This window comes from Nycticebus coucang, chromosome 15 (genome assembly GCF_027406575.1).
Source record: "Nycticebus coucang isolate mNycCou1 chromosome 15, mNycCou1.pri, whole genome shotgun sequence".
In the NCBI taxonomy this organism is placed as follows: Eukaryota; Metazoa; Chordata; class Mammalia; order Primates; family Lorisidae; genus Nycticebus; species Nycticebus coucang.
This window is the reverse complement of record NC_069794.1, coordinates 44,276,160-44,290,652: the sequence shown is the minus strand read 5'-3', so window position 1 is coordinate 44,290,652 and position 14,493 is coordinate 44,276,160. Positions and strand designations below refer to the sequence as shown.

At 33.0% G+C, this 14,493-nt stretch overlaps 1 protein-coding gene and 1 non-coding gene across 7 annotated transcripts in view; both read right to left on the bottom strand.

Moving 5' to 3' along the window:
• Window positions 1–14,493, bottom strand: part of LOC128566793 (protocadherin-9) — a 959,874-nt gene that overhangs the window by 261,754 nt on the left and 683,627 nt on the right. The window lies entirely within an intron of this gene.
• LOC128567036 (U6 spliceosomal RNA) lies at window positions 1,336–1,442 on the bottom strand. The gene has a single exon (XR_008374711.1). It is a non-coding gene; the product is annotated as a U6 spliceosomal RNA (small nuclear RNA).

Here is a 14,493-nt window from a genome sequence, read left to right as displayed (position 1 = left end):
CTACACTTCAATCTATATCTGTTGTGATCATAATAACTACAGCAATATATACATATATGTACAAATGTCCAACATTTGAACAAAAAGGACTTTAATTTTCATGGAAAAAAATTAATGGAGCTTTTTAATGGTGACTATAAATAGTCATAAACGCTTATCCAAAATAACCAAAATTTGAAATGAATCTTAAAATTTTAACCCGATAAAAAATGCCATTGATATGTTTTTCTATTAAAATATTTTATGATAAAAAAATCAGAAATAAACTTTAAAATGTTCTTTTATTTGGCCAGTTATGAAAGAAAAACATATCACTATAAGTAGGAGAAGCATTAAACTTTAAGTAGGAGAAGCATTAAACTTTTTTTAACTCATTACAACAATCTTACACTGTGTTTGAGAAACTTTTTTTCTCTGTCATATATTTCTTATGTAGGTTTGAAATGTTTGATATATATGCAAAATATGTACATAAATATGTGTACATACCAAATATATGTATATATAAACACCAAATATATATATACATATAACCAAATACATATGCGTATATATATCAAATATATAAAAGCCAGACATTTATCAGCTAAATATATACATATAAACCACAAAATATGCATATAATTTTATATATGCACATATATATGTAAATAAGGGAGCTAAATGGGAGAATGAGTTGTGTGAATTGAGATGGAATACTTTTCCACTTACAAAGCAGGATTTTTATGTCCTACATGAAAATAATACATATTTGAAATGTTTTGAATAGTAGTATTTTTTGATGTTTTGAAGCACATTGATATATGCTCTCTCATTATGTCAGACACATATAAAAGAATATATATATACAGACTAAAATACAGAAAAGATGCAATTTTAGATTTAGCAGACTTTTTTATAGTATTCAAATGACACTTGCCACCTTCTATATATTATTAATTCCTATACAATATTATTTAGTAGGTTACATTGTTATTACCATCTTACAGATAAAAAATAAATAAATAAATGAAGTCAGGTGTGCTGGCTCACGTCTGTGACCCCAGCACAACAGGGGGATCAAGAAGATCACTTGAGTCCTGGAGTTCAAGCCTGCGGTCAGCTATGATTGTCCAGCCTGAGTGACAGAGCTAGCCAATGTCTCACATGCTTGCACACATACCGACTTAAATAATTGAAAAGTGAGCTGCTTTGGAGGTCTCATGCTTGCCCAATTTCAAAGAATGGATAACGGACAAAGTTAAGTTTTGGAAGTCAGCATTATGATTTTAAAGGATCTGATCAAAAGATAATCCAACCTTTAATTTTTCATTTATTTATTTATTTATGTATTTTTAAAATATGGAATGCTTCATGAATTTGCGTGTCATCCTTGTGCAAGGGCCATGCTAATCTTCTCTGTATCATTCCAATTTTTGTAAATGTGCTGCTGAAGTGAGCACTATTTTTTTATCAAATCATAAACATATAGATCATGTATACATTAATGCATTTCTGGGGTGCAATGTGCTGATTTCACATAGAATTAGGAACACTTAAATCACACTGGTTAATATATACCTCATCTTGTTTACTTAATTGTTGTTAAGACATTTATACTCCATACTATCTGACACCTACCCTTGCATTATGCGCCATAGGTGTGATCCCACCATTAACCCTCCATCGATTTGATCTCCCCCCTCTTTTCCTATCCCCCCTCCTCTCTCCTTCATCTCGGGCCATGATTGTGATCTATTCTTCATATGAAAGTGTGAGTGATTGTAAATTGGTTTCATAATAATACTGAGTACATGGGATATTTTTTCTTCCATTCTTGAAATACTTTACTAAATAGGATATCTTCCAGCTCCATCCATGTAAATGTAAAAGTGTTAAAGTCTCCATCTTTTTTAAAGCTGCATAATATTCCATGGTATACATATACCACAGTTTATTAATCCATTCATGTCAATGGGCACTTGGGCTTCGTCCATGACTTGGCTATTATGAATTGAGCTGCAATGAACAATCTGGTGCAAATATCTTTGTTGTGAAGTGATCTTTGGTCTTTTGGATATACACCTAGTAGAGGAATTGCAGGATCAAACGGCAGGTCTACTTTTAGATCCCTGAGTATTCTCCATACTTATTTCCAAAAGGGACATATTAGTTTGCACTCCCACCAGCAGTGCAGAAGTGTTCCCTCTTCTCCACATCCAAGCCAACATCTGTAGTTTTGGGATTTTGTTATGTGAGCCACTCTTATGGGAGTTAGATGATATATCAAAGTGGTTTTGATTTGTGTTTCTCTGATGATTAAATATGATGAGCCTTTGTCTGTAGACACATGTATCATGTGTCTGTAGACCATGTGCCTGTCTTCTTCAGAGAAGCTTCTGTTCAGGTCCCTGGACCACAATGAAATGGGATTACTTGCTCTTTTCTTATTAATAAGTTTGAGTTCTCTGTGAATTCTGGTTATCAAACCTTTGTCAAAGCATAACCTGCAAATATCTTCTCCCATTCTGAGGGCTGTCTGCTCGCTTTACTTACTGTGTTCTTGGCTGTGCAGAAGATTTTTAGTTTGATCAGATCCCAGTAGTGTATTTTTGATGCTGCTTCAATTGCCCAGGGGGGGTCCTCCTCATAAAATATTCGCCCAGGCTGATTTCTTCAAGTGTTTCTCCTGCACACTCTCCACAAATATTTATAGTTTCATGTCATAAGTTTAAATATTTTAGCCAGTGAGAGTCAATTTTTGTTAATGGTGAAAGTTGTGGGTTCAGTTTCAGTCTTCTACAAGTCGCCAGCAAATTCTCCCAGCATCATTTGTTAAATAGGGGATCTTTCCCCCCAATTTATATTTTTGATAGGCTTATCAAAGATCAAATGATGGTAAGTGTTTGGGTTCATCTCTTGGTTCTCAATTCTGTTCCATACATCTGCCTCTCTATTTTTATGCCAATACCATGGTATTTGATCACTATAGATTTATAGTATAGTCTGAAGTCTGGTAGTGTGATTCCTCCTGATTTGTTTTTATTTCTGAGTAATGCCTTGGCTATCTGAGGTTTTATCTGGTTCCATATAAAATGAAGTACTATTTTTTCCAGGTCTTAAAGTGTGACAGTGGTGCTTTGATAGGGATTGCATTAAATCTGTAGATTGCTTTTGGTAATATGGACATTTTAATAATGTTGCTTCTTCCCAGACATGAGCATAGTATGTTTTTCCATTTGTTAACATCTTCAGTTATTTCTTTTCTCAGAGTTTCATAATTCTCTTTATAGAGATCTTTCACGTCCTTTGTTAGGTGAATTCCCAAATATTTCATCTTCTTTGGCACAACTGTAAAGGGAATAGAGTCCTTGACTGTTTTTTTCAGCTTAACTATTATTGGTATATATAAAAGCTACTAATTTGTGAGTATTGATTTTGTATCCTGAGACACTACTATATACCTTGATCACTTCTAAGAGTTTTGTGGTTGAGTCCCTGGGGTTTTCCAGGTATAAAATCATATCATCTGCAAAGTGTGAAAGTTCGATCTCCTCTGACCCTATTTATATACCCCTGATCACCTTCACTTGCCTACCTGTGATGGCTAAGACTTCCATTACAATGTTAAAAAGCAATGGAGATAATGGGCAACCTTGCCTGGTTCCTTATCTGAGTGGAAATGTTTCAGGATACTAAAAAGACAAATATTTATTAAAACATAAAGTTTTATTACTTATTTTATTTTATTTATATCCTATTTTTCTTCTGCTTTGTATTTTTTCCATTTCTTTATTTTTATTTTTATTTTTATTTTTTTATTAAATCATAGCTGTATACATTGATATGATCATGGGGCATCATTCACTAGCTTCACAGACCATTTACCAAGTTTTACATATACCCTTGTAAGATGCACCGCACTTTTCAAATATTGCATCTATATTTCCCTTCTGCAATTTCTCTGTTTTCTAAGTTATATCCCTTTACTGTATTAATAGATTAAAACTAATTTATTAAATATTAATTTCTTTCCTCCCAATTCTTTGGATTTAACTATTCCTAATTTCTCAAATTGAATGAACAGTTACTAACTTTCTTTTTTATGAGTGAATTTAATAACTGAATAAGAAATGCACATTGGCTTTTGAAAATTAGAACTTAGCATTGAATCTTAGTATTTCCTGTAGACTCGTTTATTTTTTCCTTTAATGCCAAATATCCTAGACAATTATTTGTACTCAAAATTTAGATCAGATTTTTGGTTGTCAAACTCTTATAAAGAGTAATTTGATTTCTCAACAGTCTTTAAAACATTTCATACCCAAGTATACTCGGTACTAATGTTTCAATATGTAGTATTCTGCTTCTGCAACTAATTTAGTATATATGCATACTCTCTCAAAGATACACTCTTGTATCTCAAAAATATATTTTTGGGTATGTGCAGATTTATTTACTATACATATACATATTTATTATACATACACATGTATATATATGTATATTTTTTTACACAGTTTACATTTTTATAGTGTTCAAAACAGGCTTCAGTCTTAATTAAGTGCATCTTTCAATCAGGATTTTCTCAGTCCTGTCACTAACATCTAATTTTGCTGTACTGTGATCAGAAAATAATGATTCATAATTTCTTTTGTTTGACATTTACATGTTTATTGTCATTCTCAGAATTATCAGTTCAAAATCATTTGCTATATATACAAATATCTCTCTGGTCTTCATAAAAACATGTTGGTATTCTTAAAATTGATTATGATTCTGCTAATATATTTTTATGTATCCTAGACAATTGTTCTAGTCAATTCTAAAATTTCACATTTTTTCAAGTAATGTTCTACAAAAGCATCAATTTTTTGTCTCTTATCCCCATTTAAATGTAAACTCATCATAGTCAATGATTATAATAATTTTGTATTCCTAGGATCAAAGATTGCATGGTAAATTTCAATAATACCCATTTTTTACTTTTATATTCATTTTTGTCTTTAATCTGTGAGTAAAATAAAGGTGGTTAAATAAACAAGATACAGGAATGGACCAGGGAACAAAGTCATTCAAAAGAATTGCTTGTTATCGAGCATATAAAGTAAAATAATGAACATATTATGCACTATATAATTATTATTCACAACAGATTTAGGTTTACATTTTTTTAACTCACTGAAATTAAAACCAATTTACATGAAGGAATTCTTCATTTTAGACATCCCTAGACATTTTAGACACCCCATTTACATCTGTAGGTCTCATGAAATGAATGACATGGCTACCGAAACTCTTCTTATGAAGCCTCTTTCCCAGCCTTATTAACATATCTATAACTCAGATTACATGCTGAATTAGAGATTTGTTCTTAATAAGTATGAAAATGATTGTTGGTATATTAACAATCATTTTTGTCATTTCCTAAAATGTTTCTCACAGAATACTGGTTCCATAAGATGTGTATTTATTTATTTCGGAAAAGAGGATGTGCAGTCAAATACTTATCACATTCCCCTCCAGAAGAGGTACAATGCAGAGTAGTATCAGAAGTTCTTGAAAAAAGTATTTGTTGAATTTTGTTCAACCTCGTATTTCAAACGTGAGTATGTGATCATGTAACTAAATGCACTTTTATATAAACAAGTAAAAAATATGCACATACTCAAATATATATTTTGGAGATACAAGAGTGTATCTTTGAGAGAATATGCATATATACTAAATTAGTTTCAGAAGCAGAATACTACATATTGAAACATTAGTACCGAGTATACTTGGGTATGAAATGTTTTAAAGACTGTTGAGAAATCAAATTACTTTTTATAAGAGTTTGACAACCAAAAATCTGATCTAAATTTTGAGTACAAATAATTGTCTAGGATATTTGGTATTAAAGGAAATAATAAATGAGTCTACAGGAAATGCTAAGATTCATGGTTAAAATAGTAATTTTTTTTGAGATTCTTGAGTAAAAAACAAATTTGAATTAATATTGAAATAAACACTAAAATTTCATTTGAAAACATGCCTTTTATATTTACCAAAAAGTGAGCATAATTTTTTTAAAAAAGAAAGTGTATGATTTAAAATCATTTTTGAATGAGGACACAGAAATGAAAACAATATAAACAATTAACTTTTCAATTTTAACTTGTTAATGTATAAGGTCTGTATTCTTTCTGTTGCTTGATATGTTTTTGTATTTGTATTTTATATCACAAAATAATGATTCAATGTCTTAAGCTTAAAGGTAAATTCAAGTAATAGAATACCATACAAATTCTATAACTCTCTTAGTATGTAATACAATCTAAAATCTCCTTGCTATTTGTATATGATAAAATATGACAATATTAATATTTGTCAGGGTATGGTAGCTCATATCTGTAATCCCAGCATTCTGGGAAGCTGAGACGGAAGGATTCCTTGAGCTCATGAGTTTGAGACAAGCTTGAGAAGAGTGAAACTCCCATTTCTACTAAAAAAAAAAAAAAAAAAAAAAAATTAGCCAGGTGTTGTGGTGGGGGCATAAAGTCTCAGCTACTTGGGAGACTGAAACAGGATAGCACTGTAGCCTGGGCAATAGAGTGATTTTCTCTCTCTCTCTCTTTCTCTCTATATATGAATGACTGTATGTATATGTAGAGAGAGAGATATATGAATGACATGGATAATTATATATATATATGAATGACATGGATATATATATGAATGACATGGATATTCAATAAAATAATATATTAATAATTAATATATATCATAGTAATAAATGAGGTGTGGAGACTTCTGGTTTCCCTTCAACATCTCTTCTTTCCTTATCCCAGAGAAATATGTATTTTGGCTGGGTGTGTAGCCATCAGTATGAATTTTGCAAATTGCCTTCAGGCTAAATGAATTTTAGATAGTTGGGATGTTTTTGGTCTCTTCGTCCCCTCCACCATCCTTCTACCTGGTTTATGGAGCTACTGTCTTGGACCTTAAGTCAGAGGCCTTTTAAGTAGTGAAGCATTTACATTTTTTATTAGAAAATTAAAAAATGGCTTTGCCTCTGGTGCACAAAGCCCCATTCAAACCCTGAATGTTTTGAAGAGAAAAATAAGTTTTTATCTTGTTTATGCCACATGCTATTTTGGGTCTTCTCTCACTTGCAGTTAAACCTCATCTTAACTATTATAGAGTTGTTGGAGGGAAGAGGGATGATGCTGACTAAATAGCTTGGCATTTTTATCAAACAACGGTCATTCTTTACCTTTTAAGTGATTCACAAACACACAGGAGAGACATTGCATGTTGAATGTTTATGACAATACAAATGATGCTCTAGACTAATGTCCCTGATTTCTCTCCTACAACTTGTTTGATTAGCCCCTTGACATTGCTCTCAATTGAGGGAAAGCAAAAGTAATTCATGACATTTTCAGAAATGTGGCTAATCTGCTTTCACAAGCTGGCAGCTGGAGGTTTCAAGCTCAGGGTGACAGCAGTTGATTTTTTTTTTTTTAATTTCTTATTTTCTAAGGGAACCAGAACTTTTCTACTAACAAATACTTCATTATATGTTGGCCAAAGTGTCTTTACTTTGACATGATATGTATCCTCCCTCAAATGACCTTGGAACTCAGATCCCCAAGGACTGTATCCAATTTAAGCCCTTTCCACCAAAGGGAAGTTCGACTGTTATTTTATTTATTTTTTTTATTTTTGTAATGGGACAGACTTGAAGCACAATATGTCTCACAGCCGAGGAGGCAGAGAATATGATTCATAGCACCGCTCGCCAGGTGAGGAAAGGGCACCTGCAATCACATGTCCTGCTATTCCTCAGCTTTCTCTCTCCTATTAAAAAGAATCACACAGACGGTAGCAATATGGGGAAAACTCAGAGGGAAGAGATGACAGGAAACGAGAGAGTACTGGAACCATGCCCCGTTAAGTGACAGCTAATCAATTCTTTAAAAATTCTGCATATACTCCATATCTAAGCAGTAGAGAAAACATAAACATTGATTTCTCAATGATATAGAAGAAGTTCTTAAGTACTTAAGTTCAGTCTCAAATAGAAATAAACTTTGGTTAATTTAAACCAGAGCTATGATCAACTATAAGCGTATGTTTATCGATTATAAATTTTATCATTTTCTGCATTAGAACGATATGGCATAATTTTCTGTCTCAAAAATGAAACAGAAATATATATTGAACATGATAGAATAGCAATTTCAGAGGCCAGATAACCTACATTTTCTTAATTCGGTCTTTTTGTGTGTGTGTGTGTGGTTTTTGGCCGGGGCTGGGTTTGAACCCACCACCTCCGGCATATGGGACCGGCGCCCTACTCCTTGAGCCACAGGCGCTGCCCAATTCAGTTTTTTGAATGAAGAAATGAATGTATGTTTTATGAAAATTTTATCCTTATGAGAAGTGTGTGATTTTTATATTATTTATTGATAAATATTAAACATACGAATAAAATACACCATTTATGAGAAGGCTGACCACCACAATGTTAATGTTAATTTTCTTATAGCTGTCAGACCCCAGGAAGTTGTCGCTCCAGTTAACCAAAGATGAGCCAGCCCTGGGTGCCTTGTGTGGTCCCACCCACAATGTCTCCGTCTGGTTTAAGGCAGATATGCACCCTACTCTCTGCTCCTACACAGTCTGTGGCAACACGGTGAAGTTCAAAATTATCCCTATTACTGCAAACATCCAATCTTGGTTGAAGTTTTCTGATATTGATTCCTAGAGTCTAAATTATTCCCTCATTTCAGTATCTCAGTCAATACCACTTTGGTGTCCAGTTTTCTGAAGAGTCTTATACTCAGTACACATCTTAGCTATTTTCCTGCACTCGCCTAAGCTCAGTATTTACCCTCTGTCTCCTTTCTATATTGCTAGGCTAACCTTTTTTTCTTTGAGCACCCTAAAGTTTCATTCTGGACTCTTGCTCACATATGCCTAATAAGAGAGCAAAATTTGGATGGTGTTATTGCCTCTCAGGTGACAGTTGGACATAATCCTAGGAAAGCTTTCAGGTGTGGGGAACCCGTGGCCTTCAAGCCACATTTTGGCCTTCTAGGTGCTTCAGTACACCCTTTTTTCATAATCAAAATTAAAAAAAAAATCCTTTTAATAAAAGGGTTGCAGCAGAACAGAGAAAGATGAAGCTTTCTTGCCTGCTTTGGTGCTTACAAAAGAACCATCGTGAACTTGGAAGGTGCAGAATCTGCACCTCTGCCTCACATGTTTGCTGAGCCGAAGGCAAAATCCCAGTGCCCATCCCAACCCTCCTCGTGTTGTCCAGTTAGCCAGCCTGGCCTTCAGGTCAGTTCTGTAAGCAGATGCTGAGCACCTGCTACATGTCAGGCACTAGACATGCTGAAATTCATAAGATATTGATTGTATCCTTTGAGAAGAATTATATACGTGAAAATTAACATAATATATTTAAAATGTTAATATTTGGTCCAGAAATATATTAATTTGTAGTATCTAAAGGAAGAAAAATAGGGAACTATACCAGTCCAAAAGATCATCAAATTCCAAAATAAAATCACTGAACTAATTTGGAAGAAGGTACCAACAGAATGTTCTCTGTGTATCTTTGCATCCACAACAACTAACTTGTAACCTAGTATATAGAAACAATTTACTAAGTGCTTGGGTATTATTGAATATATATTATTCTATATACTTGTAACCTAGTATATAGAAACAATTTACTAAGTGCTTGGGTATTATTGAATGCCTGAACAAATGATTATTCTTTTTCTTTTTTGCAGTTTTTGGCCGGGGCTGGGTTTGAACCCACCACCTCTGGCATATGGGTCCGGTGCCTTACACCTTTGAGCCACAGGCGCCGCCCAAAATGATTATCCTTAAAGTAAACTATTAGATACGTTAGATTAATGTGAAATTCTGATAGAGGTCTGTGTAATAACTTGTAACATGTAAAGTTGTTTTAGAACGTGGCTTTATTAATGACTTCAATACGGGCAAAAGTGCCCAGTAAGAAAGAGAATACTTTCATGGAAATTAAAAAGTTAGTTATTATTCATGTTGAAATTGTATATATGCGAAAAACTCTTAATAGAAATATGATTTGTGTGAAAGTGAGGGCTTATAAAAATAATTTTGTTTTAAATCACACATGCAATATAGAGATTGCATGAGATTTTATTTCATCTGCAACTTTCCAGGGTCACCACTTTTACACATTTTGGAACCATTTCTATTTCTATTATAAAAATACAATAGACAAACTATTTAATCTTAGTTTCATAAAGTCCTTTTGTATATGAGTAACAATCGATAGGGGCTACAATTTCATTCTATGTGGCCTTCGCAGGGGGTTCTGAGCATTTTTTTTTTAATGCCGAAATAGTCTTCAGTTTTAAGTTGTTCCTTATGTGAAAAACTCTGAGATATAGAAGCTATGTCATCAGAACATTCTAAACAAACAAACAAAAATGAGGAGTCCAACACTGGGGAGAATACAATATTGGTCATAAGACTCTTTTTTTATGTTTGGATCTTAATAATCTGTCTAAAAAAGGCTGAGCCAATTTCTAGTCAAGAGTAAGTATTGTTTCTAACCACCCAAATAGTATCCTTTAATTTTTCAAAGTATGTTGTTAAAAACCCACACATTTATTTTCTAGTCATTTCATACACACACCTCTACACACACACATACATATACATATATATCTTTATTTGTATGTTTTTGGTCACAGAAACTTTATACATAATTGCCCAAAGCTTAAAAACAGCTTTAGATAACCATTAGCAAGATAATATATGGACACAGGACATATCCATACAGTGAAATAATACTCATCAATGAAAAAAATAGAGTATTAATACCTGATACACAGGGATGAATCTCAGTACCATCAGGCAGAATGAAAAGCATCACACACAGAAGAATCCAGGAGAGTCTCATTCTTTTCGAATGGGGTTAAAGATCATAACTTTTAATGAAAGACTTTCATGGCAGTTTGATTTTGCATGCCTAAAATAAGGAAATTTCCTCTCCTTTCAGAAAAAGACTTGTGTGAAACACAAGATGGCAATGAGTGGTAGAAAAACTAAATTAGTGCCTGTAGCTCAGCTTTGCTTAAATGAGAAACATTTATTTAACATTCCTTCTTTCTGCAATGAGTAATGGAATTATGTGATATCTTATTATTTCATTTACTTTTGTTTCCTTCTTAGAAATTAAGTCCTTCCCCCCCCGCCAAATATCATAAGGATACAAATTTTTGGCCATCTGCATTGCATTTGTAATGCTGGAGTCAGGGTTATAAGTGAGCCCATCACCCAGATAGTGTTCATTGGACCATTTACATGCATCTCTTCCTCTCTCCTTCCCCTTGCTTGGTTTCCACTAAGTTTTACTTCCCTCTGAGCCCACATGCTTATTGGTTATTCCCAGTTTAACAGCGAATACAAGTGGTATTTGATTATCTATTCTTTGGATACATCCCTTAGGATAATGGTCTCCAGTTCCACCCAAATTATTGCAAGGAGTATTAAGTCATCCTTCTTCCATGGTATACATAAAATCCACTCCTGACTCGATGGGCACTTGGGTTTATTCTATATCTTTGCAACTGTGAATTGTGCAGCAATAAACATTTGAGTGTAGGTGTCTTTTTGAACAAATGCCCAGTTTTTCTTTGGGTAAATGCCCAGCAGTGGGATTACTGAATCAAATGGTAGGTATGCTTTTAAGTTCTGTAAAGAATTTCTGTTCTGTTTTCCACAGAAGTTGTACTCACGTGCAGCCCTCCTCCCAATAACTCACATGCATTCCTTTCTCTCTGCATCCACACCAGCATCTATTGTTTTTGTACTATTTAATAATAGCCATTCTAACTTGGGTAAGATGATATCTCATATGCTTTTAATTTGCATTTCATAATCATTTGTGACTATAATCATTTTTCCAAATGTTTACTGATCATTTCCATTTTTTTAAAAGCTTCCATTCATGTCTTTTGTGCACTTTTTGATGAAGTTGTTTGATTTCTTTTCTCTTGCCAATTTGTTTCTTTGTCATTCTAGTTATTGGCCCTTTATCAGATGTATAGCCTGAAAATATTTGTTCCCATTCTATAAACATAGGTTGTCTATTTGCATAGTTGATTATTTTCTTAGCTGTGCAGAACATTTTAATTCAATCAAGTACCATTTATTTATTTTTGTGAATGCCATTGGGGTATTCTTCACATATTTTTGCCTACCTAGTATCTAGAAGAGTATTATAAACATTTTCTCCTAGAAATTTTATGGTTTCATGCCTTAAATTTAAATCTTTTACTCATCTTGAATTAATTTTTGTGTGTAGTGAGAAATAAGGACCCTGTTTCATTCTTTGGCACATGGCTATCCAAATTTCCCAGCACTATTTGTTGGATAGGCCTTCCTTACCACATGTATGTGATGCTATTGTCTGCTTTGTCAAAGATCAGTTAGCTATCGGTAGCTGTTCCATTGGTCTACCTCTATTTTTGTTTCAAACCATGTTGTTTTTATTACTATGCCTTTGTCATATAGTTTGAAATCTGGTAGTGTGATGCCTCCAGATTTGTTCCTTTTGCTTCAAATTGCTTTGGTTTTTTAGAATATATTCACTGTTGCAACTTTGGTGTAGGACAATTTTCAGCAACTGAAGATGAAATAAGATTTTTTCTGAGAAGGAACATTCAAAAATCATACTTTTTCAAAGGATTAAGTCACATATTGTATTTCTAATCTGCCACAAAAATGTATTGGATAAGAGTATGTAGAAATTCAATGGATGTATTGTTTTATGAAGTATATGTTCTATGAAGTATTTATTCTGAATTATGTTCTATGTTCTATGAAGTATTTATTCTGAATTAAAATAAATTGGTAAATTTAATACATATAGTTTATATTGAATTGGTAAATTTAATACATATAGTTTATATCAAAAATTTACCCTGACATATCAATATAATGCAAATTAGACATTTTTCTTAGCTTATAGATAAACTGCTTAGGTATGGGATTTTATTGGATGGATATAGGATGCCATTTTTAGACAATAGACAGTATTATAAAAATTTAGAATATCTAAAAGAAAGAGTTACTAAAGATTTGTTAAAATAGTTGGAGAAACAAAATAATATATTAACAAGCTACAGGTAAAGGACAAATAAAAATTACATGATGGCCTTAGAAAAAGATGAATAATATAATACATAACATAGAATTATTTTCTGTGTCCATTTAAAAAATGCCCATTGTATTTCAATTCTCTGATAAGCCTCAAAATAAATAAAATCATTCACAAAAGCAAACTACTTTATCGCAAGTGTTTTTTTATATATGTAACTTATATATTTAATAGAAGTTCTGAGTTATTTATTCAAGAAAACTAGATAGAAATTATATATGTCCTTCTTCCTTTTTGTCATCTAAATGGTAGAAAAAAAATCTGAAAAATACATTTTTCATTCTTTCTTACCACAGGTACTTATGTAGTTTACATTATTTCTTTTAATCTCCTTTCTTGAAAGTATTAATAAAGGACAATTTTATTTGTAAATAGGTGGGTTTACTTTTGGATAAGTTTTCTTCAAAGAAATAATATAGGTATTTGTTATTTCAATATATAGAATATGCAATAATATTTCAAAAATGGCAGGCATTCAATCTTTTCTTTGGTGGCAGTTAAACATTTCACACTGTTCTAATCAACCTGTATTCAAATTTTTCATTTGCAAATTGATATTCTCCTTTAAAATTGGTAGATCATTCAGGTCAGGGCCTGGTTCATATGTCATAAACATTTCACACTGTTCTAATCAACATATATTCAAATTTTTCATTTGCAAATTGATATGCTCCTTTGAAATTGGTAGGTCATTCACGTCAGGGCCTGGGACATAGTCATATCCTTACCCAATTTATCTAAAACCCTGTATGAGTTGAGTGAAATTATTTTCAGATTCTTAATCTGCGGCATTACATTATCATTACTAAGCTTTGAATGCAACATAAAATCCATTCAAAATTTGGTCACTCTGTCCTCAAAAAGCAATTTAACTAGGGCAGCGCCTGTGGCTCAGTGAGTAGGGCGCCGGCCCCATATGCTGAGGGTGGCGGGTTCAAACCCAGCCCTGGCTGAACTGCAACCAAAAAATAGCCGGGCGTTGTGGCGGGCGCCTGTAGTCCCAGCTGCTCGGGAGGCTGAGGCAAGAGAATGGCTGAGGCAAGAGAACCGCGTAAGCCCAAGAGTTGGAGGTTGCTGTGAGCCGTGTGACGCCACGGCACTCTACCCGAGGGCGGTACAGTGAGACTCTGTCTCTACAGAAAAAAAAAAGCAATTTGACTAACAATACAGTTCCATGACATTTTAAAAATTATAAATGATAGCTACTTTATGTATATTTAGTTTGATGGTTTATTTTTATGTTTGTTTCCCTTAGATTATGAGTATAAAATATGGATACTAGAAAAAATAGTTACAATAAA